Raw genomic sequence first — 27,971 nt, forward strand, 5'->3', positions numbered from 1 at the left:
CGTGTTATTTTTAAATGTTTTTTAGGATACTCAAAAACAAATTTAAGAAAATGTTTGGTCATATACTACCTTAATCCTTTTTGTGGATATGTACTAGATATTAAAAATATATTATACCATCTTATGATTTATCCGAAATTGATGATTATGCTCTTTTAAGTATTTGTAAGTTGTACTGCATTTTTTCAATATTTTGGGTTGTGCTTTTTAATATTTTATTTTAAGTAATTGTTAATTATGTTTTATATTGAAAAGTTGTATAGTTTTTTAATGTTTTATTCTATATAATTGTTAATCATATTTTAAATTGACTAAATTATATAGTTCAGTATTTTATTTAAATAAAATTTTTTCACGGGAACATTAGTTTTTGAAATGTGTCTTTTATCATAGTTTGATACACCTATTGTTTTTTTTTTGTTTATATTGAAAAAATATTATTTGTTTATGAATTAGATGAAAACTTTGAAGAACTTAGATTTTTTTCTTATACGCTTCTTTTTTTTTTTAATATGTAAATAAATAAACTAGCGCAAGCGATTAATTATTTAAGATATAGAAAGAAACATTGTCGGAAACAGGTTAGTTTTTAAAACTTCTTTTTTGAATATACAGTTTAACTTGATAAACTCAATATTTGTTTTTGGTAATATTTAAATAAACAAATATTTGTTTATTTTGAAACACTAGATACTTAATAACAATGTTTTAGTCTGTGTTTATAATTTTAGTTGTGTAAGCTATGAGGAATCGTAAGATTCATTTCTTTTAAATTTGATTTTTTAAATTTTTTTTTAGCATTTGCTAAGTTTTTTCGAATCAGTCAAGTTTTTCAAAAATTTTGGTTTAATTGCTCTCATTGTTTTTAATTGTTAATTTGACTAACTGTATTTTTTAAATACTTATTCAGACTTGGTCGCTAATTTTATTATTTATATTTGCCCACGCATATAACATTTAGTTGCGGCAGCTTAACCACGACAAAGGCAGCTTAACCACGAAAAGTAGAAATTAAGGAAATGAATTTAGTACAGTATTGACTTGTACCAGGATGAGTTCTCAAACATTTTTTTGACATTTTTGAATGCTAAAGTATAAAGATAATTGCTATTATTAATGAAAATTAATTGATGTAGCATATTTACCAAAGTTATCAAAATTGCTATAAATATTAATATATATATATATATATATATATATATATATATATATATATATATATATATATATATATATATATATGTATATATATATATATATATATATATATATATATATATATATATATACATATATTTATATATATATATATATATATATATATATATATATATATATATATATATATATATATTATATATATATATATATATATATATATAAAAGTAATAAACAATAGTTATTTTACAATTTAAAAAAAAATGTTTACTATTTATTATGTATTATTTCAACGTTACCCAGACAGCAAAAGTATATTTCTTTTTTGGAACTAAAATATTCAATTCATATGTCAATTCATATTATTTTGAGTTTATGTTAAAGTTCAACAAGTAATTCAATATAATAATAAAATATCTTATCTGACAAAATAATACAAAATGTTCTAAATTGAAAACACACAATGCTTTCACCAGGCTTGTGGAGTCAAAAGTTTTTTTACGGATCGAAATATGCTCTTAAGGAAATGTCCGGCTTCGGCTCCTGTACCTTATGAACAAAAATCGCAAATTTTGGAGTATTTTTATTGATCACATTTGCCAACCAATTTAAAACCAATTACAGAAATTAATTTTTAATCAACTTTCGTGGTTACAAGGTTAATGTATTACTTTCACTACGCCACCAACGCATATTATATTTTATTTATAGAAAATGTTTTGATTAAATATAGTTTTTTTTCTATATTTTATAACACACAACTAAAGTTTTTAGATCTAAATTTTGTTCTAACTTAACCCAATGGGCACAATACCTATATAAGACGTCTTTTAAACTTTCCAAAGACGTCCAAAAGGTTTAAAAGACATTGAAAAACGTCATTCTTACGTCAGGTGACAATTAGGTACCCATTGAGCATGGAATCTATGAAAGACGTCTTTTGAACGTTCAAAAGACATTTATAACGTTCAAAATACGTTCAAATGTTCCGAAGGTATTTAATAGACGTGTAAAAGGCGTATTTATAACGTTCTTGGCCTACTAAGTATTCAGCAGGCACGGGACCTAAAAAAGACGTCTTTTGAACGTTCAAAAGACGTTCAAAATACTTCAAAGACCTTTTAAAGACGTCTTTTGTGAGTACCGTGCCGTCTGCGTTGTATAATTTTTGAGATATGAACAACCTTTGGTTTTTATTTCAGCAGCCGAAGCGCAGTGGTTAATGAACATGCCTCAGAAAAAAAGAGATCCATGGTTGGTTGAATGCTACCTCTGGGAAAGTTTTATAACATCGGTAAGGAAGTAGACGTGAACTTTCTTTTAAATGTTCTTCCATTATGCCCTGTGATAAGACCGCAAGAAATATTTGTGGCACCTAAAATAACTAAATAAATATCAAATCGCGCATCAAATATGTAACAGCATAATATCAATATAAAAATATAATATAAACAATATATGTATTACTGAAAGTTTCCATATATAGTTTACCTGTTTTTTTCTTCTTAATAAAGCATATTTAAAAATGCTATTAAAGGATAGTATTTTTTTGAGTACTCAATCGTTAAAATATTCATTTTTGTTGCGTTTTGGCGAGACTGTAAATGTTAGAAAAAATACTTATAAAAAGTTTAATAAACAATTTATTCAACCAATCAGTTAAACAACAAATGAATAAAATTTTTCTACAGTAAAAAAAAATAAACATACATTCTATTGATTTTTGCGGCTCCGGCTCCTGCTCCACCAAAAAACAGCCGCTCCATCTCGGCTTCACAAGCCTGGTTATCACTTCTTTCGAATGTGTCACTGGAATAAGAAAAATATAATATTTTTGACAAATAAAGTTTATTTAACTTAGCTAAAAGTTTTGTAAAATAAGTTAATTTATCATATCCTCGCTTGTGGAAGCAACACGCAAAAAAATTCGAAAACATATACCAATTGTATGCAATGTTATCTGAAAATTCAAATTTACGCAGAATGGCTGTAACATAAATCTTTTGCAATTTAGTAAAACTTATTAAAAAAAAGCGTGGGTAACTTCAAAAGTAAATATTGGGTGTTTCATTTAGATGGATAAAAGTTTAATTCAAATTATATTTGAACGATGAATAATTTTTTTCTTCTTCTTCCAGATTCAAAAACTACAGAATTTGGCAATTAAAACAATGGAAAGATTAACAAACGAACAACGAATTAAGTTGTTGAAGAGTATTTCAAAAATGGTTATTCAACCACAAATGCATTTAGAGCACTTCGCGATTTCTTTGGTCAACATAATCGACCAACCATCAGTGCAATTGGAAAAATTGTGGCAAAATATGAAGAAACTGGATAAGTGACAGATGTAAAAACACCAACTCGTACTCGCTTACGCCGTTCAGATGAAAACATTGCTGCAGTATGCGAGAATGTGGCCAAGAATCCAGGCACCTCAATTCTTCGTCGTGGACAAGAATTTAACCTCTAAACAACAACATTACATCAAATTTTGACAAAACATTTGTATATGCACGCTTACAATATGCAATGATTTCAAGAACTGAAGCCTGAAGACCATTTGAAGCGCCGTACGTTTGTCAATTGGGTACGAGAGCAAAGGCAAGTCGATCCTGCTTTTTCGCAAAAAATCATCTCTAGCGATGAAGCCCATTTTCATCTTTCCGGATTCAATAATAAACAAAATTGTTGCATTTTGGTTGATGAAAATCTAAAAAAAATTGTTGAAAAGCTACTTCATGCACAAAAGGTCACGGCATGGTGTGCAATGTCTGCTAACGGAATCATTGGGCCATATTTCTTCGAAAATGATGCCGGGAATTCTGTAACTGTAACAGGCAAGCGATACCGTGCCAGTATTACCAACTTTTTATGGCCTGCATTGAATAATGTGGATTGTAAAGATCTGTGGTTCCAACAGGACGGAGCCACCTAGCACACAGCTAATGCAACAATGGCTTTACTGAATCGGCCACCAAGATCGTGCAACTTGACGCGTTTAAATTTCTTCCTTTGTCTCAAAAGTAAAGTCTATCCCAACATGCCAACGACAGTTCAAAAGCTAAAGAACGAGATAATAAGGCATATTCATGACATTAACGACCATATATGCAGAAATGTCATTAATAATTTTGACCGCCGGGTGGATTATTTCACAAATAATTGCGACGAATTAGTCTACATTATTCAAAAAAGAAATCAATAATTTTTCATCAATAACACGGTTTTATTTACTATTACATTTTGTTCGTCTTAATAAAACACCCTGTAATTTCGATGAAAGTCTGACAAAGATATTGAAATTCTTAACATTGATTTCGCTCTTTTGTTAACTGATCTAGATTTTTAAATTTATTATGCTAATTTAGTTTAATAACGTCTAAAAGAGGCAGAAAAAACTACTATATTAAAATTTGTAAGTACTAAACAACGTCTTAATTTTTTTTTAATTACAGTAATGTTTTATCTTTATTATTAACAATATGCTGCAAGTAATTCCACAAAATTGATCCCCAGTACTAAATCGAATAAGCACATAACTTTAGATTGTATTTTTGAGTTACATAATTATTTTCTGAAAACTTAGTAGAGTATTTATGGGTTAGTTCTCTAAAATAAGAATAGAATATTGTGGGAGACAGTCCATGCTTTAATTTATACATGAGCTGTATGACTACCCAGCTAAGAAATAGCGTTCAAGAAACGTTGCCATAACGTTCATTTAGGTTCTTTTTAATGTATAGATTTAAACATACTTTCTGTTTAAACCTATGTTTGCTAAAATTTGTAATATAATTCTATTTTGAACTAACATAATATTTTTATACTTATTAAATTCAAATTCTCCATATTTTACAGCTGAATTACATCATATAAAGCTGATATGAAAACGCATAATTTAACTATTGCATTTCAACCAAAAATCACACAATAGCTGAGCTGATTATATAAAAGTAATACCTCTTGCGGTGAAAAAATTGATTTATTAGTACTAATTCGTGCCCGATAGGGCATAAATAACAATTTACTTCAATTGAAACTAAATTTTCACAAAACAACATCAACAGTATAAAAGTTAAATACATGTAATTCCAATGAGAAAGTGCAGCTGATTTCACTAAAAACATAAAAAACATGCACATCATGTTTAAAGTACCAAAACTTCATCATAAATAAAATTTTTATTTAAAAACAAAAGCATTTGTGGTTTCGAAAAACAAACTAGTTATAATAATGAATTATCAGTACACAAAGAATGACATTTGTTCACAATAATGTGTTTTAGGGACAACATAATTAACTTTATTCTTTAACGGGTCCCTAATATTTTGAAAAAAATAAATTAAAAGTGTCATGTTGGATTTACAAAGAAGTGATGTTATATAAAATTTCAAGTAAATATTTATTTAATAATACAACAATAATTTTAGATTTAAATAAATAAAAACTTTTGTATTTTACCAATAACAAAAGTGCATTTTTACAAGTTTTTAAATAAAAAAGATAATTTATATATTTTTTCTAAAACGAATATTATTGCTTAAGTTTATATATTAATTTTGCTCCTTTTTAGTACCAGGTTGACCTACTTTAAAAAAAATTATTTTTAATATTAAGACTCCATTGAAATGTAAAGTTAATTGAGGTGTTACCTTACATTGGAATAATGCTTTGAAATTTTAAGGAAATACTTTTTTCATCAATTAATATCATTTAAACATTTAGTCACTTTACAATTAAATTTTTTTTTTGATAAGGTCATATAACATACAAATAACATAACATATGCTAGTCCGTACTGTAAGAAGTTTTTTCAAAATGTTGCTGCAACACATCTTTGTTTTGAGCACTTGCTGTAAGTTTTGTCTAAATAAAAACAATTTTTTTCATGTACCTCCTGGTTAACTCCACTAGGTTGGTTAGGAGTATGCTTTAACACCAATGTAACTGTTTCCTCTATCTGTTGGCATCCTTGACGATCCTTTTACAAGCGTCAAATTAAAGTTTAAGATCATATATTTACAATAGTTAATAAAAGAACTCGAGATGTTAACCGCATATTTAATTAACATAAAAAGGTATATAGTACACGATTGTTTTTAATAATAATTAATCATTTTATATTCTTTATTTTTAACACGTATATATTAAACTTTTTCATACTATGAGTTATAATTCTGATTAAGGGTTTGCCCATAAAGTAGCTACCCACTTTTTTCAGAATGAGAAACCTCAATTTAAAAAATTTACTGAAATAACTTTCATTTTTGGAACAAAATTATTTGTTGTGGTCTCCATTCTGTAAAAATGTGCATAAGTACTATATGAAATCGGTTTGAAGTCAACATTTTGTGTCTAGCAGGTTTGGTTCAGAAAGTTGTGGGTAAATCTAATAAGCACCATCAAATTCTTTTAAGTTTTTCATAAAAAACATTATTATTTTGTTCTAGTAATTTTTGTAATTGCTATAAAAAGTATCAGTTAAAATATTTGAACTTTTACTAACGATTTTTAATTTGTATCCTGCTTGTTGATGAAATATGTGCTGGATTCACCTGACTTACGGTAAAGACGGTGGGTCAATAAAGTCTGCAGCAGTTCAAACAAAAACAGCTGCACTTCCCACAAGTTGCTGCCATTCACTTTTGTCTGCATATCTGACGATTTATTGTAACTATTGTATGATAGTATAATAAAAATGAATACTATATAACTTGTGACTTCTTTTAAAACAACTATAATCTTTTAACATAAAAATGTATTAAACAAAACAAGTGTAACTTTTTTACGTAAAGCAGTTGTGTATCTATATATAAACAGGACTATTGTTTGTACTTGTCAAAGTTAACCTGTCGAATTTGACAGTTGGTTAGTCGATAAGTATGAATAGTAGTCAGGTAAATAACATAAGATTTTAAAAACTTTAAATAATATTTATATAAAATTTATTTGTAACATGCCATATAAAAATCTTTCTGGAAGCTTACTAATAATTACTTGGAAAAGTAAACAGCTATCAAATGACTGTTTTCAATTTCGGCCGTTAAAACTAAGCAGTGGACAAACTTATTTAGTTGCTGTTGTATGCATTATGCGTCAAATTGCATCTTTGCAGTTACTGCCAAAATAATGAATCAAAAAAAGAAACTATTGAAACTATATTTATAAAATAATAATACATTTATAAATTTTATACAATATGTATGTAAATTATCTAAAAAGTAAACTATAGGTTAGAGCGGGGCTAGTTGAGCATACGGGCAAGTTGGGCTACAAAAATATCTCAAAAATAAATCATCACATGAAAAACATCTAATGAAGAAAAGAAAGGTATTTAGAAGGGTAATAAAATGCGCATCAAATGGTTATTGGACCCCGGTTCAGTAACATGCACGAACACATTTTCGATTTTGGACCAAATAACTAAAAAAAAATATTTTTTCTATTTTTCTTTTAGATGCTTAAAAAAGCATTTATCTGGAATCACATATGTATTTATAATTTACCAATTTATTTGGCTATTGATTACACCTACCATTTTTCCCCCAAGATAAACTTCATTTGGTAAACATTTTTAGATCCATTCACACTTTTAATTTAATCATAATAAAATACTCATATCAATTATAAGGAATATCTTAAACTTGTTTTTTTAAATATGTTATTATAGTTTAAAATTACGTAATTTTTCAATATTTTGAATATTTTTACTTCAATATTACTTGGTCAATAAAATCTTTAATTTGAAAAGTTTTTGAATAAACTTTTGAAACTAATTTTGTTTACTATGTTTATTATGATAATATTATGATAGTGTTCATATTTAAAAAACATATAACCAATTTAAAGTATATATAATCAAAACATATTTGAAATATTACATTTCACTTATTTTTAAATTATTTATAATTTATAAAAATATTTTATATATACTATTTTATATAGCTATATTTAATAAGGAAACTTTAAATGTTGGTATATAACAGTTATAGAGAGAGAGAGAGAGGAAGGGTGTGTGCTAACACACACACACACACACACTTAAACACACACACACATATATGTATATATATATATATATATATATATATATATATATATATATATATATATATATATATATATATATATATATATATATATATATACATGTGTGTGAGTATATATATGTATATATAAACATATATATATATATATATATATATACAAGTGTGTGTGTATATAAATATATATATATAAATATATATATAAATATACATATATATATATATATATATATATATATATATATATATATATATATGTATATATATATATATATATATATATATATATATATATATATATATATATATATATATATATATATATATATATATATATTGTAGGATGCGTAACTACAAAGAAAAACTTCCAATGGTGCTTTCACAAGCCTTGTAGCTTAGTGATGCAGCAAGTTCTGTTTTGTAGGGGAAAGAAAGTGTTACTGCAGCTGCTAAAGAAGTCGACATCAAGAGAATGACATTAACAAGATACATTTTAAAACTTATCTCTGGTGGTTACATCCATGGGCTATTCCAAACCTAGATTAACTTTTTCCCGAGAGCAAGAAAGCGCCTTAAAAAATTATTTGCTGCAAATTGCATCTATAATTTACAGCTATACTTCTAAAGACGTTCGTTCTCTTTCCTATGAGTGTGCTCTTTAAATCAAACTTAAAATGCTAGATTCTTGGACAGTAAATAAAATGGCTGGTAAAGAGTGGATAACTATTTTTTTTAAAGAATTTCTCAATTATTCATGAGGAAACCTGAAGCAACAATCCTTGGTAGAGCAAGATCATTTAACGCTGAAAAAGCAAAAGTGTTTTTTGACAAGTTAGGTGAAGAATCGTAAATTTAGGATAAGTTATATATCAAAATTCAGTTTGTCACAAATATGGAACGTTTACAAAACTGGTGTATCTACAATTGAACAATCTAATAAAATTGTGGCTGTAAAGCAACTTAGTTTCTCCGCGCAGCGGCCTTGCTCGGAAAGGTTCGTGTTTCGGAGTTAAAGAGTTGAGAGAGGGTTGTACCACGAATAACAACTAAAAAAAAAAAAAAAAAAAAATAAAAACACACAAAAAAAAAAAAAAAAAAAAAATGAGTAGCCTCCTCGACTGTTGTGGCCCCCCTCGGGCCTTGAGGAGGTGAATAATCTAAAAAAAAAAAAAAAAAAAAAAAAAAAGGGCAAAAGAAATGTTGGTGCTAGGATATCTGGGAAAAAAGCACTAATGTCACAATGATAACTGATGTATCTGCCTCCGGAAATTCAGTGTCTTTAATGTTTGTGTTTCCTCACAACAATTACAAAAATTATTTTGTTAATAATGGTCCACCAGACTGTATTGGGGTAGCTAACGAAAGTGGCTCGGTTACATATATTTGATTCAAAAATTTTATGCTACATTTCATTACGAATGTGAAGCCTTCAAATGAATATAAAATTATGTTGAGCTTTGACAATCACTCTTCTCACTAACAATTTGAAACACTAAACTTAGCAAAGGATAATGGAATAGTCTTATTGTCTTTACCACCACACCGCAGCCACAAGCTGCAGCCATTAGATGTATCAGTGTTTGGACCTTTTAAAAATATACCTATCAGTTTCACAAGATGCATGGCTGAGAAAAAATCCTGGAAAAATCATAACAATTCATGATATTCCAAAAGTTGTATCTGATTTATGCCATTAGCTATAAAGTGTACTAACGTTACAAAGAATTATCAAAAAACTGGTCTATACCTGTACAATGCAAACATTTTTTCTGATTATTTTTTACCATATTTACCAATTTGTCGCAGACCGTATAGAACCAGCAAATCTTGTATCTGAGCGATCACATGGAGCTCATTCTGAAGTACGTTTAATATCATCTTCAGTCTAATCTGTCAAAAATAATATTAATAAAGAGATAAAGTTACTTATTCCTGAAAGTCCTAAAGCATTTTCTCCAGAAACTGTTCGACCTTACCCAAAAGCAGCACCGAGAAAGCAATATTTGACGAGACGAAGAAAAATGAAAGCTGCTATTTTAACAGATATTCCAGAAAGAATTATATTAAAACAGCAGCAAACTACGAAACTGTTTTTTTGTTTTTAAAAAGTTAAAAAACAAAAAACATGATCTACCTGCCAATCTCATTCAAATAATAATAAAAGCATGGAAATAAAGAGACTCAGTAACATTGTATATTAAAAAAAGTAAAGAAATAAAAAAACTGAGAAGAAAGAAATTTTAAAGAAGTTAAAAAAAGTTCTGCAAGTCGATCCCTTGCAGATCATGGTAATAAGGAGACTATTCTGCTTGGTATACGAAAAAAAGTTAAAAAACAATCAAAAAAAAGACGATAAAAAAATTAAAGACAAGTGCAGAACACAAAGATGCTTGTCTTGTATGTTGGGAAACTTATTCTGAAAGTCTACCAGAAGAAAATTGGATCCAGTGTCAAGGTTGCAATCAATGGTCTTTTTCAAAATATAATTCACATTCTGGTCAAAACTATACTTGTATTAACTGCAAAATGAAAAATGAGGAATAACATTAAGTGTTTAGTAAGTATTTTATCATAATTTAACAAGTTTTATTTAAAAAAGTGTTTAAAAAATTGTGTTTAGTTTTAAGATTAAAAAGTTTTATTTTGTTTTTATTTTAGTCTCAAAATTATTACTTTTTATATTCATATCTTAAATAATTTGTTAAAATTGAAAGAATATATTTAATTTATATGGAAGCCATGTTTTGGTTTTATAACAGAGTTAGTAGTTGTCACAGAAATACATTCCTTTTTTTTATCGCTCAACTTACCCCACACAATTGCTCAACTTACCACGCTTGGGTAGGTTGAGCAGCCTAATAAACTTTAGACTATATTTTCAATAACAAATCAAAAAAAAATTTTTGTCTCAACCATTTTTTAGCATATCAAATTATCTTTCTAATAGTGAAAAAATAATATACTAATTCGATGTACCGTTCAAGAGATCCGTTAGATTTAGTAAAAACTGCCCAACAAGCCCCGCCCTTCCCTACATATTTTCTTTAGAAATTTGAAATATAATACTGCAAATGTTCAACTTAAAATAGGTAATGCAAGCTATAATTAAAGCTATATTACTGCTCGAAATATTGTTACTTTAGTCAGTCATTAAAATTTAAATTAAGTACAAACAATAGTTAACAACCACAACTGTAACAACAACAATAACAACAAAATATATATATACTGGTGAAGAATATAAATTGTATATATATATATATATATATATATACTGGTGAAGATTTTAAATTGTATATATATATATATATATAAATATATATATATATATATATATATATATATATATATATATACATATATGCATTCATATATATATATATATATATATATATATATATATCTATAAAAATAAATATATATATGTATATATATATATATATATATATATATATATATACATATATGCATTCATATATATATATATATATATATATATATATATATATATATATATATATATATATATATATATATATATCTATAAAAATAAATATATATATGTATATATATATATATATATATATATATATATATATATATATATATATATATATATATACATATATATAAATATATGTATATAAATATATATATGTATATATATATATATATATATATATATATATATGTATATATATATATATATATATATATATATATATATATATATATATATACATATATGCATTCATATATATATATATATATATATATATATATATATATATATATATATATATCTATAAAAATAAATATATATATGTATATATATATTTATATATATATATATATATATATATATATATATATATATACATATATATAAATATATGTATATAAATATATATATGTATATATATATATATATATATATATATATATATATATATATATATATGTATATATATATATATATATATTTATATATATATATATATATATAGATATATATATATATATATATATATATATATATTTGTATATATATATATATGAGTAAAAGTTCCAGGTAACAAAAGGAAAAATTTTCAAACTAAGGCGTATTTTATTTTTTTTCTCCAACACAGAGACTTTTCATATAAAATCTTCAGCTGTGCATGATGTTTACAAAACTATAAAAACTCTTTATATTGAATTTCCTATAAATATTTTTTTAAAAGGGAAATAATTGAGGTTAATATAAAAAAATTATAAATAACAATAATATAGCATAACTTGATTTGTATTGCATAACTTAGCATAACTTGATTCTTATTGGTAAAGAAATTTTAAAAATAATGAGGAAATTACTTTTGTCTTTATATGTATAATTGTGGCATGTCCCTACTTATGTAGGTGAGCTTAATAAATAAGAAGTAAATTCTCATTACAGAGATTTAACATTGGAAATAATTTTTAAAAATGTTCATTTTAATGGCAATTTAAACATCCTAATCATATTTATTTGTTCCAAGGCCTGTTCTGCCTGTGTAGATATGTAGATTAGTTCTTAATCTTAGGTTGTTAGTTTTACCAATGTATGTTTTTTTTTCCATCTCATCCATTACATGATAGTAAATAAATAATAGTTTTATAATTATATGGTTTAAAGTTTTAATATTAATATAATAATAATAAAGCAATCGATGTGGTGAAATGGTTAACAACCTAAAGATACGTAGCACATAACTTACAATGTTTTAATTCGCATTTTAAAACCTTGCATTCATCGTTAATAAAAACTGGTTTCCTATTAAAACTTGATGGCTTTATGTGTCTTCAAATATTTTTTGGTTGACGCTGTGAAGTGCAACAGAAATGTTTTCAAAAACTAATTTTAATTTATTGTCTAAAACAGACAGCATAATACCATGTAGAGCAGTTAATAAACTTTCGAAATTAATTTTTGCAAAATTTATCGTTACAAAAAGGTATACTTGTATGTTCTTTTCCTTTTTTTAAGGTACTGATTCCTGTAGTTGAGGCTTTTAAAGTTCCACTAATAATGATTTATACTGGGTAATTGCATCGGACTAAAAATTGTTTTAGTTGTTGAAGTCTGATTTCCACTTTTATTAGATTAAACGCAAAACAAATAATCCGTTTAGCTGATGTAAAATGTATATATTTCTTTGTGTGTTTAGGGTGATAGCTGTTGTAATTTAGATAATCAGGGGAATTTGTAGATTTATAAAAAATATCTGTTTCAATGATGTTGTTATCATGTAGAATAACTGTTAATTCTAAAAAGTTTAAAAGTTGGTACTGTGTGGTTTCCGAATATGAAATTTTATATTGTTCTTCTGTATGTTTGATATCGGTGTGATATCACCACAATATCAAATGGATATTAGACAAAACTAATTTTCACATTACTTTAAAATTTCATTACCAATAAAAATTAAGTAATGCTATATGATTGTTAATGATAGTTTTTTTATGTAAACATTAATTACTTCCCTTTTAAAAATTTTTTAAAGGAAGTTCAATATAAAGAGTCTTTGTATAGTTTTGTAAATCTCATACACAGCTGAAGATTTTATATAAAAGGCCATCTGTGTTAGAGAAAAAAATTAAAATATTTAAAATTTATCTTGTAAATATATTTTACTCATTTTAGTTAGAATCGTTTTTTTTTGTTAGCTAGAGTATTTATTCATAGCTGTTAAACAAGTTTTTGTTAAATATATATATATATATATATATATATATATATATATATATATATATATATATATATATATATATATATATATATATATATATATATATATATATATATATATATGCATATATATATATATGCATATATATATATATATATATTTATATATATATATATATTTATATATATATATATTTATATATATATATATATTTATATATATATATATATTTATATATATATATATATTTATATATATATATATATTTATATATATATATATATATATATATATATATATATCTAGAAGTAATCTCCTTGTTAAACGATATGTTTACAATATGTTAGTTGATTTCAATAAAAGGTAGCGTATAACTATTTTTAAATATATTTGATATAAAATTACATTATCAACATATCGCTGACCTATTGTAGCCAGCGTTATCAGGTAATAATAAAACGTTACAAAATAACATAAAAGAAACCGTTTAAAAAGAAGATATTATAAAACGTCAAATGTAAATATTAATTAAATAATGTATAAATGACGTCAGTTAAATTTTTGTCAAAATGGGTTGACAAGTTCTTGTTTAAACCTTATACCTGTCATCTTGATTTAGAACATCCTGCCCAATACCTATCTCATAATAAACTCCCGCACTGTCAATCTTCAGGGATTCTCCAACTCCTCCTATCCTGCATTCTACTACTGCCAAGGTCATAGGACACAGCCAATTAAAGTTACCACGGCATGTTCTAGAATATTCCGTGGCTCCAAAACTTAACCTTTTTAATTTTTACAAGCTTTTGATTTTCTGATATGCTTTTCTGATTTTTTTTTTCCGTGTCACCATAATATATATTTCCACATATGCATTTAAGTTGGTAAACTCCCTGATTTGAATTCCAAAGTAGCTTTGTTTTATTGTTGCATAACATGTTATGTTATGCAACAATAAAATTGTTATGTTAATCGGAAGCTGTAGTAAATATAACTCTAATGTTGTAAAATATAACTCTAATGTTTTGCTTTCTGAATTCTTTTCGGAATTTTAGGCCAATGATAGATATCCAAGGGAGTTTAACAAACTGTTTATCTAACTGATTAGATGTGGTATTTTTTGAAACGCGGTCTTAATAATTGTTCAAATAAAACTGAACTCCAACATTGACCCAAGCATAACAACAACAAAAACAAAAACAACAAAAAGATATTTATTTTCCTCAAAGTTTGCAACCATATAATAACAATAATATATTAACAATAATAATAATAATAATAATAATAATAATAATAATAATAATAATAATAATAGTACTAACAAAAATAACAAAAAAATAAAATATCTATAATATTATAAATAATAAAGTCAAAATATAATTATTAGGTATAAATATAAATAAATGATTGGGGAAGGAGTAATTTTTTTTTTTAATAATATTATTGTTTTAACCAAATAGTTAAAACAATAATATTATTAAAAAAAAAAAATTAATAATAATAATAATAACTTTATTCATTAATAGTAAAAGTATCAGCAAAAATAATAGTATTTATAATTATTGTAATAATAATAGTTAAAACAATTTTATGTCAAAATCGATTTTTCAATGGTGCAGTGAACTTGTTTCAAAAGATATGGAATTAATAGTTCATTTTGTGTTTTTTAGGTAAAAGCTCATCAAACTACAGTACAGGAGAATGGGATTAAAAAAAAGTCATAACCCTAATAAGCACCATTAATTTCACAAGCAGTAAAAATAAAGTTGCTTTGTAATTTTTGAACTGACTTGAGGTGGTGATAGCAGAAATCAATATAACGAGCTTAAATTTATATGCAGTTATTTGCGTTTTTTATCAAACTTACACGCTATTAAATTTTGTGCGTTTTTAGGATTTTCTCATCATGCATGAATAATTCTGTGACGCAAAATTTTTATGCCAAAATAATGAAATTTATTTTTTCATAAAGAAAAATATGTTAGCTAGAATTTTCATTTTTGCGTTTTTGATTTTGCATTTTTACATTTCATTTTTGATTGAAAAACGCTATTAATAATAACTTATTCTCTGATCGTCAAATTTGATTTCGATCTTCTCGTTCCACAGCTGATTTCTAACAGTAATATCCGATAGGTTTTAGTGGATATAAAACAGAGGTGGAGAGGTTTAGGCTATCGCTCTTGATATTTCTGAAGCTTTTCGTGAAGTTTGGCATACTCATTATCTCCATATGCTGTTTTCTTACGGTGTATCTGGTAACATCTTTAAGATTATTGAGCCCTACCTTTCCAATCGTAGTATAAAAGTTGTCCTCGATGGACAGCACTCTTCTTCACATCCTGTAAACTTCGGTGGTTCCTCAAGGTTCAACCCTTGGCGCTATCTAAGGTGGCATGTTCGCTGATGGCACTACTATTTATTCTTGTCATGATATGAAGCCAACACTCTCTGGTTGCTTGGAGGAGGCATCTGAGCTTGAAAAGGATCTCACTTCTGCTACAGCATGAGGCTTACAGTGACTGGCGAACTTCAATTCTGATAAAACTCATTTTTTTTCAGCCAATCATTTTTGCAATAAATTTAATCTTCCTATAAATATGAACGGCAATGTACTCTATGAGTCATCTACCCTTTTTCTTTTAGGGTTAACTCTTACATCCGATCTTTCTTGGAAACTACATATTAAATCCATAGTAAAATTATCATCTGCTAAGCTTCCGTCTCTTTATCGAGGTCGACACTTTCTTAGTCCAGATTTCATTCTTTATCTCTATGAATCTTGAATCGTTATTTTATGAAACACTGTCAAGGTTAGGGTCCTTGTATTGAACACCGTTGCCATATGTAGGGTGGATCCTCTAATGGTGGCCTTTTACTTTTAGACAAGGTGCAAAAACGCATTGTAAACATATTTTAACCTGCTCTTGCATCCAACCTCCAACCATTACCACATGGTCGTAATATTATTTTTCTTTCTCTTGCATAAAAATACTATAATAGACACTGCTCAAATGAAATGAAGACACGAGCTAGCGTCAAAAGACATGGGCTAGCGTCTCTTGTGACATCTACTAAAACTTCTCGTGTTACTCGTCACTCAATTAAGCCTCATCGTTTTTCTGTGTCTGTTCCTAAGTTCTCCATAAACTCTTATTCGTCTAGTTTTTTACCTTAGACATCCTTTTTTTTGAATTTGTTTCCTTCATCATGCTTTCCTGATTTATGAATTTAGAATCTTTTAAGTCGTCTATCAATTATTATCTTTCTCTATAAAACTTCATTTTTACTCTTCAAGTAACTTCGAACTCTTAAAGTGGTTACTTGCAGCCTTGTTGGAAGCGAAAATGTTAGGAAAAAAGAATACATACAAACATTAAAAAATTATTGTTTTTTTTTATTGAAAATACCTAGTTTAAAGTCCTAAAATAACATTGGTTATAATAACTTTTGAGCAAAAAAAAAAAAAAACATAGTAAATATTATTAAATATTTTAACAATAATAAATGATTTTTTGGTAAATTAAACTCAAAAATTTGTAATTTTATTGTATAATGGCTTAAGTTAGGAAAATTGAAAAAATAAAGAGTTGAATTGCATATATATATATAATATATATATATATATATATATATATATATATATATATATATATATATATATATATACATATATATACAATAGTTCTAATTGTCAGGGTGGTACTGTTTTAACAAAACGATATAATTTGTTAGAGGTAATTCAATGTGCTCGTATTATCAAGTGGTCTAGTCAATATGAGCGCTCTTTCAACTTTTTTAAAAGCTCTGTGTTTCTAAGAAAAAATATCAGGTGCCTAAAAATCAAATTGGATCATAAGCAGTAATCCCTAAAACTCGTTTATTTGCAAAAGTTTTGGATCCAGCGTTATTATTTTTTAAAATATTCTAATTTTTGCTTAAGGTGCTCATAATAACTAATCTATGCTACAGTTTCTATATATCATAAAACCAAAAGTTGTTCAATAATAATTATTAGGCTTTAAAGTAATAATCTAAACGTTTAAAAATTGGATAAATTTGACAGTAATAAAATACATTTTAAAAGATGATTTAGTTTTTATGTTTAGTTATACAGTTTAACAACAAATAATCTAACATATGCTATGAAAGGAAATAAAAAAATTTTTAATGTCCCTTAGGAGCCAGCCCTAAATCGGCCAAAAAAAACCACGCGTTACCACTCAAAAGATTAGCAATAAAGCGTGGTTATGTATGTATGTATGTATTTCGCCATAAAGAATTATTTTACAAAATTAGACTTTTACAAAATGTATAAACACGGCTAGGGCAAGAAGAAGACATATTCAGTCTTATCGCTAAGCCCATTTAAAACAAGAATATAAATAACAAAAAAGTATTACCGTTATCACAATGTAATATATGCATAAAATGCAAAATAAAAAATACTTTTTACACACAATTTTGAATTTAAAAATAAATAAAAATGAGATAAAACATGAACATCAAAGAAAGGTAAAGTTTCAGATTAAAATCAAAAATAAATATAATCAAAAATAAAGTAAATAACAAGTAAATAAAACGATTGATTACTCCTATTTAAAAGTTTCAGAAGAAGTCTTGTTCATTGTCAATTATCAAAAGTTTATTTTTTATTTTATTTTTATATTGATCAAGTGAAGGAATTTTTTGTAACTCATTATCCAATAATGTGTTCCATAATTTAGGTCCTTTGATTGCAATCGAGAACTTAGTGGCAGAATAATATGCTTTTGGTTGAAAATAATTGTTATTTGAAAATCTTGTTGAGTATAAATGATTTATTTTTTCAAAAAATGAGTTAAATAAAATGGGTGCCATTTTATTGTCTACTTTATACATAAATATAAGAATATGATATAAATTAAGTTGAAATACGTTGAGTATTTTGAATTTATTAAAAAGAAATTTAGTGTGCGAGAAGCGATCAACATTTCCAATAATTTTAACAGCGTGTTTTTGTTTAATTAAAAGCTTTTTTAATTTTAGATACATTAGTGCTGCACCAAGCAACGTTAGCGTAACTTAGATAGCAATGAATAAAAGAAAAATAAATAAACTTCAAACAAGTTTGGTTTAACAACTGTTTTGCTTTATATAAGAGGCCTATATTTTTTGAGATTTTATTATGGATTAAACGTATGTGCTCTTTACACGTTACATTTTCATCTAAAACTACACCTAGAAACAACAAAGAACGCTCTCTTTTAACATAAGAGTTATTAATAAAAAGCTCAGGAAGTTTTAAAGGAACGTTGTATTTTAAATTCCTTTAAAAGTGATTGTATTTTAAATTCTTTTTTTTCTTACAAAATATAAAAAATATTTTTTTAGTATTACAATTCATGTTGGATAAATTGTTATATATTATATTTTTTGTACTTAAATTAATAGTTTGTACGCAGATAATTACATTTTGTAATGATATTGAAAAAATCACCTATATAGGTATTTAAACAAATTTAAAAATTAAACTTCAACTGAAGATGACTATTGATAATCGAAACATGTATTGTTTAGAATTAATAAAATGGTTTTAATAATTAAAAAGTTTGTCTTGTTTAATAAAATATTTACATTTTTTGTGCAATAAAGAAATTTTGGATATATATATATATATATATATATATATATATATATATATATATAAATATATATATATATATATATATATATGTATGTATTAATGTGTGTATGTATGTATGTATGTATGTATGTATGTATGTATGTATGTATGTATCTATGTATGTATGTATGTATGTATGTATGTATGTATGTATGTATGCATGTATGTATGTATGTATGTATGTATGTATGTATGTATGTATGTATGTATGTATATGTATCGTTTTTAAAAAAAACTGCAAGTACGCAGTTTTTTTTAAAAAACGATTTGTTTGAAATTATTCGTAAATTTAATTGACCAGAATGTTTTGAAAAACATTCTGAATGTTTTTAAAACATTCTGAATGTATTTAACAATATAAACAATGTTTTTATTCTGATATTTTTTAATAAAATGTTTTTATATTTTTTTTTTTTAATAAAAGGTTTTTATTTTTTTTTTTAATACTGTAATTTATGCGCGGAGTGTTGCTACATCTTACAGCCTGACTCGCAACAAACTGCTGCTACATCAACTGACAAATAGCCTGACTCGCAACGGAGTGCTGCTACATCGACTATCTTTTAGCCTAACCTGCAAGGAAGTGCTGCTACATCGACTGAGGGTTTGGTTGGGACAGGCAGTCTTTCAAATAATAAAAAAAAAAAACTTCCGGTCTTGCATTTTAATTTTTACTTTTCGTCAACAAAATACGGAAAAACTCTCTGAAAACCAGTTAAGAGTTCCAAATATATATACATACATACATATATATATATATATATATATATATATATATATATATATATATATATATATATATATATATATATATATATATATATATATATATATATATATATATATAAAACCAGTTAAGAGTTCCAAATATATATATATATATATATATATATATATATATATATATATATATATATATATATATATATATATATATATATATATATATGTATATATATATATATATATATATATATATATATATATATATATATATACATATATATATATATGTATATATATATATATCTATATATATATATATATATCTATATATATATATATATATAGATATATATATATATATATATATATATATATATATATATATATATATATATATATATATATATATATATATATATATATATATATATATATATTTGGAACTCTTAACTGGTTTTATATATATATATATATATATATATATATCTATATATATATATATATCTATATATATATATATATATATAGATATATATATATATATATATATATATATATATATATATATATATATTTGGAACTCTTAACTGGTTTTATATATATATATATATATATATATATATATATATATATATATATATTATATATAGATATATATATATATATATATATATATATATATATATATATATATATATATATATATAGATATATATATATATATATATATATATATATATATATATATATATATATATATATATATATATTTGGAACTCTTAACTGGTTTTATATTTATATATTTATATATATTTATATATATATATATATATAAATATATATATATATATATATATATATATATAAATATATATTATATATTTATATATATATATATATATATATAAATATATATATATATGTATATATATATATATATGTATATTTATATATGTATATGTATATTAATAGATAACTTATTCGCTATAAACCAATCATTTAGTTTTGCAAGCCCCTGGCTAAGTGTTTCAAAAAAAATAATAACTTATTTATTTGAATTAAACAAGTTAGTACCGTCTGCTAATAGTGTTGAATTTACGATATTTGAAATTTATTCAAATCATTTACATAAATAAGAAATAAAAGAGGTCCTAGGTTTGATCCTTGTGGGACGCCGCAGATAAATAACGACAAATTCGTTTTTCCATTGTTAAATGAGATCTACTGTTTCCTGTTTATCAAATATTTTTTTAAAAAAAACTAAGTTAGATTTTTTAATACCATAACTTTTAAGTTTATACAGAAGAATATTATGCTCTATAGTGTCAAAAGCCTTATAAACAATAACTCTTAATGTAATTTTTTTTAATAAAAACATGTTTCATTGACTATAATGATAAAATAACCGGTTGCGTCACTTGATTTAAATCCATATTGTTTATTATAAAAACAATAAAATCTATTATATTTAATAGACTTTATTATACGCTCCGAAATCTTGGAAAAAGAAGTGAAAACTGAGATTGTTCTGTAATTTAAAATAGCATGTGGATCACTTGTTTTTAAATTTGGTGTAACCTTTGCAATTTTTAAAGTTTCATGATAAACGCCATGTTTTATTGACAAACTAAAAGTATGTAAAAGTGGTACTGTTAAGTTACTGTTACATATATTTAATCATCACATTAATAACAACATCATAGACACCTGAACTTTTATTAAGTTTTAGTTAAGAGACTGATTTTAATAACTTATCTTCAGTAAAATTAAGATTCAGCATTACAGTTTTATTAGGTGTATGTATTAATTGGTTCTGAGATGGTCCGATTTTTGATGCTAAGTTTATTTATACATTAAAAAAAAATGTTGTTAAGTGTTTCTGCAAGTAATGATTTTCTTATAATTTTAATAATATTATTAACTTTAAGATTTTTGGGAAGAGTATTTTTGTCTTGATTGTTTTTTTTTGTATTACCTCTATAATAATGTTTAATATTTTTTGCTTATAATTTTTATAATTAGTTTCACTTTGTAGTGTTCTTTTTATAATAAAGTTTTAGCAGTTTAACTTAAGTGAAATTGCTAAAAGTATTATAACTTTTTTTTTTACGTTTTTGTGGATGAATTAAGTAAAATTAGTAAAGCATTTTTTTTTTTTATTCAAAATAATTTATGTATTTAATCATTATAAATTCATTGTATTAATTTTAAGGTAAAACATTTTTTTATGATAGATCTATCTTATTTTTAAATCTTTATCTTAATGGTTTTATATGGATGGAAAACCTGGTAATTGAAAATTTTATACTAATATTTATTTAATTGCTTTGAAAACCATTAGTATAGGTTTTAAATCTTTTTCAGCTGCATGTAATGGCATAGCAGCAACTCTTCTTACAAATTGTTGTACATTACATTGGTTAATATACCTAAAAAATATCGAACTATCCGTTATTACCAATGTTAGATAACAGCATACGTAGAGGACGAACTGTTCTAATTGAATTAAAACAAAAACGGAAACAATAACTTCTGTTATTGTATTAACTTTTATATAAACAATAACAACATCTGTAACTTACAATTGTTTTAATAATGTAACACAATAACGATAAATATTTTATTGTAATTCATCTTCATAAAAAAATAACGGTGTCTGAAAAAAAAAGTAGAGCAGTGACCCATTACAAAAACAATAAATATTGTTCAGCTATATAATACAATAAAAACTTATTGTTATTGTAATGAAGGAATTATTTAAATTTTAAAACATTGAAATGTTTAATAGCCCAGTCCCCAAGTCATGTGATCTTAGCTTTATAAAAGTTAGTTTGATTTGACTTGTTCCTTTTTTTACTACTGCAAATAGACATATATACTTGATCAACTACTTCCATTTCTTCCACCTCGTAGTTTGCTTTTAAACTAGGCACCTATTCAATAGTTTCCATAGGTTGTCCATAAAGTACATACAACAAAAATTTTGAAGTTTGACCCCTTCCCCTATATGCAATGCGTACTTTTAAGCCCCAGCGCCCCATAAAAAGTACGCACTCTCTTAAAATGCCCTCTTCCTACCTTTTTTTTTTTTCAATAAACAAGCTTATTGAAAGAAAAAAGGGGCAGAGGGGACACCTTAGACACCTTATACGACCCTAAAACTTTTGGTTTTGCCACAAGATCCCAATTTAAAAGACATATATATCTTTAAGTACACATAAATGTATATTATATATATATCTATATATATATATATATATAAATATATATATATATTTATATATGTATATATATATATATATATATATATATATATATATATATATATTAATTTATTTAAGGCTGTTTTGTATTATAATAATGAAACAAAACTCATTGTCGTAAAAGAGTGCTCAATATACACCGATATACATATATATATATATATATATATATATATATATATATATATATATATATATATATATATATATATATATATATATATATATATATATATATATATATATATATATATATGTATATGTATATATATAATAATAAGAGATATATATGTATATAATATATATGTATATGTATATATATAATAATAAGTTTTATAATAAGAGAGAGAGAGTTCATTGTTATTTTTATATGTTGTTTTAGATAAAAATGTGACGTGGAAGGACCACATCAATATATTCGCAAAAAAATTTCAAAAAATATTGGTTCACTATTCAATGCTTAGCAGTTGTTAGACCAAACCTGTGTGAAATATATTTAATTTTCTTTTATTTAATGCTAACTAATTTATGCAAAATTGCCTAGTGTAGCACTAACGTAACTAATATAAATATTGCTTAGCAAACAAAAGCACCCTTTTAGAATAATTGAGAATGTAGATTGCTACTGAAACACTAAGTTGTTATCAATTAAATTTAATATTCTCCTTAATCTCACTATTCATTTATTCACGTCTTTTAACTTAACCTTTATTATATTCTTATTCTTACTTTCAAAATTGATAAAAAACGGCACCCACCACATTCAAATAAATTTTTCGAAAACAAATCCTCTATACCCAACACGTTTATTAGTAAACAATTACAATCAACCTAAAATTTACTATCTATTGCTACTAAGTTTTAAATTTATAATATTATTACTAAGTTTTCAATTTCAAATCTTATTCCTTAACTTTCAAATTCCTAAACTATTGAACACGCTTTTGTATATTGAGCTAGAAACTATTTTTTAATTTAAGCAATTTAAAAATAGACTTTAGTAAAAACTTTTGATAAATGACATTGAACACTTTTTCTAGATAAGGAGTAATCGAGTTCGATTAATGGCATTTTGGTTAGGAGTAATCATGTTTGTTTTTGTTCATTTTATTTTTTATTTCTCTTTTATTCATTTTTTTTTTACTTAAAATAACTAACAAATAATTAAAACAACTACATTTTTCAATTTCTTTTTCAAAATCAAAAAGAGTTAATTAAAAACAATTATTATTAAAATTTTTCTACATTTGATTTGTATAAACGCTTTATATTATAATATATATCTTGTAACTTTACGAAGTTACCTTGCTGTTAATATTGCGAAATTAATTTTAAGGGGCTAGTGATAAAATCAGATTTGTCTTCCTATTGCGCCAGCCATGTATTTATATATCTGCGTAGCTTAACTTTTGAAGCTTTATTTTTTTTCCTGGCGAACTTTGCGAAATTATTAATTAATGGAAAAAAAATTTTTTGAAACATTTTTACATATAAAAAAAAATTAAGCATAAATAAAAATAAAACTGTAACCATGCAAGAAGTAATGAAAGCAACCTAGAGATTGATGCATTTCTTCATTTTTATTCGATATTTTCTCGTTTTCTTTCAGTAATTGTTTCCGACTTTAATAACAAAAAAATCGATATCTCAGTTGATAGCTCACTTCACTTTAATAATAAAAAACTTTAATAATATTAAAGTGGCTCATATAGAAAAAATAATTAATTTAAAAAAAAAAATTCGATTTATTTTTTAACATACCATTTGATTTAAAATTTATTAATCTTTTAGAAAATATATACATCTCACATACAATACTTACTAATATTACCTTACTTAAATTTTTTTACTGGTCAGAGTCATTTTTTTGCTAATAATTTCTATTTATCGGAAAACTTTAGTCATTTTTTTCATAACTTTTTAATTTTATTCTTTTTTTGGACTTCAAAACATGATATCTCGAGATTAAGAAAAGCTTTTTGGCTGAAGTTTTTAGTGTATGTTCTTTAATCATTAAGATTTCAAATGAACTAAAATGATCAACTAAGATTAGTTTTATCAATTTTTATAATACATCACCTGTTTTTTCTTATGTATAAATTTGTGATTTTTTTTAAGTATTGTGTCCCATTTTTGATATTTTAATTATTTTTTTATTCTTTTAGTAGAAATGAATAAAAATAATGTAATGAAGCTGTACCCAAAAAGTTTTGAGTTTGAACCAAAATTAATCAAGAAACATTGTTTTGAATTTTTTCAAATTTGCCCTTTTTACCTCTGATTGTGTTGAAAGTTGCCTTGAATATAATTTATTTACAGTTTTTTTAAATGAAATTTGAGTTTCTTATATCATCAAAAATACAATAAAATATATATGAACCGTTGCAATTTATTCTGTAAAAAAAGATTTTTTTTTCTATATGAGTCACCTTAAAATCCGATAATAATTAATCATCACGATTATTCATCATAAAAAAATATTAATAATAAATTACAGCAAAAATATAAATGTTTTACAAAAAAAAAAAAAGCATAACTGAAAGTATTGTTGAAAGTTAAAAGACCTCGCGGTATTTTTTAACTCATGGCCTTTCTTATACAACGCGTTGTTTAGAATTAGATCTAATACTCTGAAAACAGAACAATGACGTTAAACACTAATTGACGTTAAGCGTTCATTGAAAGGACAATTATGATACGCACAGTTTAGTAAAAGAAATTTTTTTTAGAAATTTTACAGAATCGTAAGCCATAGCTTTATTAGTTTTATAACAGAAGGAGTACAGCAATACATTCTAAAAAGTAAATCAGACAGAAGTGTACATCACTTTTTTTACACAAATATTGGTCATTTTAAAACAAAATTCCAGTAATTTCTTTCGTTTACCGCAATTCAGCTGTATGAGAAAAATCTTGCTCAACCACCTACAGAACATTCTAATAATGTTCTTGCACCTTTGAAAATGCTAGAAAGTCAGCACTGAGTTTAACTTTCTTCTTAGCACAGACATTGACAGTTTTAATGGCATTCAGTTTGACTAATGATGCAATAATTATGGATACGTTTGACCAGTTACAAAAATCATCATTCATCAAGCATTTTGAGGTCAGGTGAGGGTTGTGAAAGGTAAACCACGAGTCTGATCTAACCAGATCTGATAATCTTATTGATATTATTATGTCATTAAAAGAAAATCTCTTAAACAACCCACTAATCTCCGTAGTTAGTAGCAACGTTTTTTGCAACTTGACGATGGCATTTATCAGAGATTGAATAAGATGCAAAGAACTTGGATGAGTCTCCTCCAACTTATCAGCAACAGAATCAAGATTTAGTTTTTGTAAAATGAAATTAGAAATAAATGCTGGTGCGCCAGTCCGGGCTGAACAATAATGGATTTTGAGAGATTTTGTAGACTAAACGAAAACAGTTAACTTGAGCATTGAAACTCTGCTATTGATATTGCATTGTACTGTCTCAATAAACTAACATTGCAACTTCACTGTTCAGCTCATTTAACACATTACTTTTTTTACGTAGTTCATTCTGAAACCTCATTTTGTTTTTGCAACATTAACATTTTGAGGACATTAATTTATCATAAAAACCGAATGTTGCTACGAAATCAATTTTCACGGAGTCTAAAAGCTCTTACAATTAGTATTCTTAACCATACTGGGCCAGAGTTCAAACGTCTTAGACAATGTCTAAAACATTTGTTGAACTTTATCAATGCACCTGCAGTTAACCTGCGTCTAATTGGAATGTTTTTAGTTAATGATTGTCTTCTAATAGTATCAGAAGACATGATTCAATTTACTAATCTTTGATATACTAGCTTTTTATATAAAAGATGACAATCTTTTTAGTACCATTATAGCACTTTAAAATTGGGCGCGGCATTCATGCACACCAGTTTTGATACGCGACATTAAACAAAGCAAACCTTTCATTGAGTTTGACAGTTTAAAGCCGGTTATTTTAGCATCAAGCTCAGTAATGTCACAGTCAAAACCAAATAGTTAAGATGATTGTCTTGTCATTTTGTATTTTGGCACGTTTGCTGTCACGGGCCATAATAGGTCATTAACAACTGCGACTACAAAAGCAGGCACTAATCTTAAAAATTTGTAAATTTGCTAAAGTTTATATTAAATTTTAATCAAAATATTTAAGCAATACAAGATGACAACAAATGTAAATTAACAAAGAATAGAGAATAACAGCTAATTAGTTTAGAATGAAAGATATTTCAAGCTTAAGATTTTTTAGCAAACAAAAATTCCAGTAGTATTGAGCTCTGCATTGAAAAATTTTTAAATCAAATATATACCTCAATAAAAAAAAAAAACAAGATCGTTAAGAAGCTCCATAAAACTAAAAATTTACATGACAAACAAA

At 25.0% G+C, this 27,971-nt stretch overlaps 1 long non-coding RNA gene across 2 annotated transcripts; it reads left to right on the forward strand.

Annotated features, from left to right (window-relative positions):
• Positions 1-23: 23 nt before the first annotated feature.
• Positions 24-27,971, forward strand: LOC136084583 (uncharacterized). 2 transcript variants are annotated; one of them, XR_010640656.1, is made up of 3 exons: positions 24-165; positions 2,361-2,452; positions 23,952-27,971. It is a non-coding gene; the product is annotated as an uncharacterized LOC136084583 (long non-coding RNA). The 2 variants fall into 2 exon arrangements; XR_010640655.1 differs by lacking the exon at positions 2,361-2,452 and adding an exon at positions 8,550-10,764.

The sequence above is a fragment of the Hydra vulgaris genome, chromosome 09 (genome assembly GCF_038396675.1).
Source record: "Hydra vulgaris chromosome 09, alternate assembly HydraT2T_AEP".
Lineage (NCBI taxonomy): Eukaryota > Metazoa > Cnidaria > Hydrozoa > Anthoathecata > Hydridae > Hydra > Hydra vulgaris.